Below are 5,272 nucleotides of genomic sequence, written 5' to 3' on the forward strand. Positions count from 1 at the left end.
GAAGAGGGTGGAGGAGAGGTCGATATAAACGCTGGTATTTGCGTTGGCGTTGGGGTCGGCTTTAGCGTTGGCGATGGCCTTGGCGTTAGCGTTGGCGTTGGCGTCGGCTTCAGCATTGGCGTTCGCGTTGGCGTAAGCGTTGGCGTTGATGTTGATGTTGATGTTGGCGCTGATGTTGATGTTCATTTTATGTTGATGTTGATGTTGATGTTGATGTTGATGTTAATGTTGATGTTGGCTTTGGTGCTGGCGCTGGCGTTGGTGATAGCGCCGGCGTTGGCGTTGGCGTTGGCATTGGCGTCGGCGTTGGTGTTAGCGCCGGCGTTGGCGTTGGCGTTGGCGTTGGCGTTGGCGTTGGCGTTGGCGTTGGCGTTGGCGTTGGCGTTGGCGTTGGTGTTAGCGCCGGCGTTGGTGTTGGCGTTGGCGTTGGTGCTGTCGTTGGTGTTAGCGTTGGCGTTGGCGTTGGCGTTGGCGTCTGCGTTGGTGTTGGCGTTGGCATTAGTGTTGGCGTTGGCATTGGTGTTGGCGTTGGCGATGGCATTGGCGCTGGCGTTGGCGTTGGTGTTAGTGTTGGCGTTGGCGTTGGCGTTGGCGTAAGCGTTGGCGTTGATGTTGATGTTGATGTTGATGTTGGTGTTGATTTTATGTTGATGTTGATATTGATGTTGACGTTGATGTTGATGTTGGCTTTGGCTTTGGCGTTGGCGTTGGTGTTAGCGCCGGCGTTGGCGTTGGCGTTGGCGTCGGTGTTGTGGTTGGCGTCGGTGTTGGCGTTGGGGTTGGCGTTGGGGTTGGTGTTGGCGTTGGTGTTAGCGTTGTCGTTGGCGTTTGTGTTAGAGTTGTTGTTGGCGTTGGAGTTGGCGTTGCCGTTGGTATTGGCGCCAGTGCCGGTATTGGTATTGTTGCTGGTGTACGTATTGTTAGTGTTAACGCTAGTGCTATTGTGAGTAATAGTGTTAGTGACACTGTTAGTGCTAGCGTTAGAAATATTGTTATTATTATTTTTTAGTGTTAGTGTTAGTGTTAGGGTTAGTGTTAGTGCTAGTGCTAGTGTTAGAAATATTGTTGTTATTATCATTACTGTTAGTTCTAGTGCTAGTGATAGCATTAGTGCTAGTATTAGTGTTAGTGCTAGCGTTAGTAATAGTGTTAATAGTAACGGTGGTGGTGGAAGACGAGTGGAGGAGGAAGGGAGCTCGAGAGAATATGCGAGAGCAACGGGGGGAGAGAGAGAGAGAAAGAGAGAGAGAGAGAGAGAGAGAGAGAGGATGGAGAGGAGAGGGGGAGAGAGGGAGAGGGAGAGGTGAGGAGAGGGGGGGGGGAGAGGGGGGGGGAGAGGAGGGGGCGGAGGGATGAGGAGCGAGTGTTGGAGGGGGGGAGGAGGGAGAGCGAATGAGGGGAGGGGGAGGGTGGGAGGGAGGGTGGAGGAGGATGGGGGAGAGGAGTGAGGGAGGGGTGGATTGGGGCAGGGGGGGAGGAGAGTAGGGGGGGAGAGGGGGGGGGCGGAGGGAGGGGGAGTGGGGGAAGGGGGGTGAGGTGGGGAATGCGGAGTGTGAGGGGAGGATAGGTTGATGGAGAGTGGAGGAGCGAGGGGGGGAGAGCTGTGTAGAGGGGGAGGGGGGGCGGGGGAGGGGGAGAGGGGGTGGTGGGGGGGGAGGGGGGGGGGGGAGAGGAGGGGAGGGAGGATAGGGCGAGGAGGAGGGGTAGGGGGGGGGGAGAGAGGGAGGGGGGGGGGAGGGGAGGGGATGAGGGAGTGGGGGGTGGAGGGGGGAGAGGGGAGGGGGAGGGAGGGGAGGCGGGTGGGGGGAGGAGGGGACGGGGGAGGGGAGGGGGGAGAGAAAGGGTAAGGAGGCATTGGAGGGTGGGAAGAGGGAGACGGGGAGGGCGGGGGGTAGAGTGGATGGAGGGGGAGGAGTGGGGGGGGAGGGGGGATAGGTGGGGAGGTGAGGGGGTGGCGAGGGAGGAGAGGGAGGGGGGAGTGGTGGATTGAGGATGGAGGGAGGGGGGAGGATGGGAGGGTGGAGAGAGCGAGAGGGGGTGAGGGGAGGGGGGGGGGAGGGGAGGGGAGGGGGAGGGAGGGAGGCGCGGGAGGGAGAGCGAGGAGGAGGACGGAGAGGGTGAGGGGAGGAGTGGGGTGAGGAGGAGGGGGAGGGAGGTGGGTGAAGGGGGAGGGAGGGCGAGTGAGGTGGAGAGCGACGTAGCGGGGAAGAGGGGAGGGGAGGAGGGGGAGGGGGAGGGGGTGAGGGGGACGGGGAGGAGGGGAGGGGGGGGAGAGGGGGGAGGAGGGAGTGTGGCAGAGAGGAGAGCGAAAGGAGGAAGGACAGAGGAGGAAGGGAGGAGAGGGGGGAGGGGAGGAGGGAGGAGGGGAGGGCGGGGACGGGAGAGGAGGGGGGAAGAGGAGCGGTGAGGGGAGAGAGAAGGAGCGGATGAGGAGAGGAGAAAGAGGAGAGAGGAGGACGAGAGAGGGGAGAGGCAGTAGAGGAGAAGTGGGAGATGAAGGAGAGGGGACGAGAGGAGAGATGGAGGAGGAGGGAGAAGGACGAGGAGATGGGGGAAGGACCGAAGAAGAGACATAGGGAGGAAGGAAGGACAGGGAGAAGGGGAGGGGAGAGGGGAGGAAAGGAGGAGGGAGGATGTCGCAGGAGGAAGATGAGGGAGGGACGAGAGGAGGGATGAGGAGGGAGAGCGAGAGAGCGAGAGCGAGGGGAAGAAGCAGAAGAGCGAGAGTGGAGAGATGAGGGAGAGCGAGAAAGAGCGGAGAGCGAAGAAGGAGGGGGAAGGGGGAGGGGAGGGGGAGGGGGGGAGAGGTGATGAGCCGGGAGACGGAGGGAAGGAGGGAGGTGAGGAGGGGAGGATGTTAAGGAGGAGAGAGCGAAGAAGGGAGTAGGGAGGGAGCGAGGAAAGGAAGACGGGAGGAGCGGGGGAGGCGGAGAGCGAGGACTGGAGGATGAGAAGCTGAGGGGAGCGAGAGGGGGAGCGGAGAGGAGGGGAGAGCAAGAGAGGAGGGGAGAGCGAGGAGACAGAGGAGGAGGGAGAGCCGCGAGGGCTGATAGGGAAGCGAGACGAGTCGAGGAGAGGACGAGATTAGGAGAGAGGGAAGGAGAGGAGAAGTGAGAAGAGAGAGCGGGAGAGATGAGGATGTGAGGGGAGAGAGGGGGGTGGGGAGGCGAAGGATGTGAGCGAGGAGCGAGTGAGTGAGGGAGGAAGGAAGAGGAGGGTGAGAGGAGGAAGAGGAGGAGCTAGAGGAGAGGAGGAGGAGAGCGAGGGGAGAGAGAAGGATTGAGGAGACGGGAGAGCGAGTCGAGAGGAAGGGGAGGAGGAGAGAGGAGAGGGAGGAGGAGGAGCGAGGAGCGGGGGAGGAGGTGGAGGAGAGTGGCGAGAATACTGAGAAGAGAAATTGGGGGAGAGAGAGGGGAATGAGCGAGTAGAGGGAGAGAGAGGGAGTGGACGAGAGAGAGCGGCAAGAGAGGTGAGGGGGAGTGAGGAGGAGAGTAGCGACGAGGAGGAGAGAGGGCGGAAGAGGCAAGAGAGCGAGGGAACGGGTGTGAGGAGGGGGAGGAAGAGAAGCGGAGAGAGAGCGAGAGGAGAGGAGGAGACGGAGAGAGGAGAAGGAGAGAGGTGAGCCAGAGCGAGATCGGAGAGAGATCGAGTGAGAGGAGTGTAGGGGAGAGGAAGGAGCGAGAGGGACGGAGGGAGAGAGGAGAGGGCTGAGATGAGAGCGGGGGAGATGGGAAGGAGCGAGAAGAGACGAGGGGAAGGGAGAGAGGGGCGGAGAGAGGAGGAGGGGAGGGTATGAAGGAGTGAGCAAAAGAGGAGGAGGAGGAGGAGGAGGAGGACAGGAGGTGGCGAGAAGCATAAGTTGGAGAAGATGGAGGATAAGGATGAGGAAGATGACGAGGAGGAGGAGGAAGAGGAGGACGAGGATGATGAGGACGAGGAGGAGGAGGAGAACGAGAAGGAGGAGGTAGGAAATATAAAATACGGGGAGAGGATAAAAGGAGAGAAAAAAAGAATAAGAGAAGGAGTATGATAAAGAAAACATAAGGAGCATAAGGTAGAGGAGAACAAAGAGAAAAGAAAGAAGATAAGGCAAAAAGTAGAAGATGATTAAGAGAAAAAAGAAGAGGAGTGAATAAGAGTGAAGAAGGAAAGAACCGAGAAGAAGAAGAAGAAGGATAAAAAGGAGAAAGAGAAGGAGGAGGAGGAGGAGGAGGGGGACGAAAAGGAGGAGGAGGGTGAGGATAAGGAACAAGGAGGAAAAGAGGAAAAGGGTAAAAGGAGGAAGGAAACATTGAGGAGGTCGAGGAGGAGGAGGAGGAGGAACAGGAGAAGAAGGAAGAGGAAGAGGAGGAAAATGAGGTGAAGTAGGAATTAGCTGAGGAGGGTAGGGGGTGAAGACGAACAAATATGGAATGGAAGAGGTGAATATAGGCGAGGAGGAGGAAGTGAAAGAGAAGATGGACGAGAAGGAGGACGAGGAGGAGGCAGACGAGGTGAAAGAGGAAAAAGTGGAGGAGGAGGAGGAGGGAGAGGAGTTGGAGGAAAGAGAGAGAAAAAGTGGAGGGAGAGAGGAAGATGAACGGGGAGAACAGGAGGAAGAGGATGAAAGAAAAACGTGGAAAGGAAGAACAATTGGAATCAGAAGAAATGAGAGGCACAGGAGGAGAAAGAACAAGAAAAAAAAGTGAGGTAGAGGATCAGAAAATAAGAAATAAAGGTAACGAAGAAGAATAAAAGGGAAAAGAAAAAGAAGAAATTATAGAAGGAAAAGAAAACAGAGAAAAAATTCTTCACGTCACGTCCATGGGCTAAAAATACAATTTTGAGAATCGAGATGTAGAGAAAAATACACTCCATACCACAGTCAAAATAAATGAATCAACAAGTAACAAAAATAAATGAACAAATCAATTAATATTTGTATAAATACATAATAATATGAACAGACAAATGATTAGGTAAATAAGAAACATACATATAATACACAGACCCATAAACAAAAGAAGTAAACAAAGAAACAAATAAACAGGAATACAAACAAACAAATAATTGAAAAACAAACGAGAATAGATCAATCAATAAATAGAAAAGTCCAAAGTATAAACACTTTAACTACGACTGGCCTACTTTACAACGGGGAGAGATGCAAGCCTACTGTGCCACAGCGAAATATAGTTACATCAGGGATAGAAGAGATAATGAAAAATATGTGTGAATAGATATATAGTATATAGATAAGTATATATTGATATATATATATAGTGTATATATA

This window comes from Oratosquilla oratoria, chromosome 39, assembly GCF_046742065.1.
Source record: "Oratosquilla oratoria isolate Oo_2021 chromosome 39, ASM4674206v1, whole genome shotgun sequence".
Lineage (NCBI taxonomy): Eukaryota > Metazoa > Arthropoda > Malacostraca > Stomatopoda > Squillidae > Oratosquilla > Oratosquilla oratoria.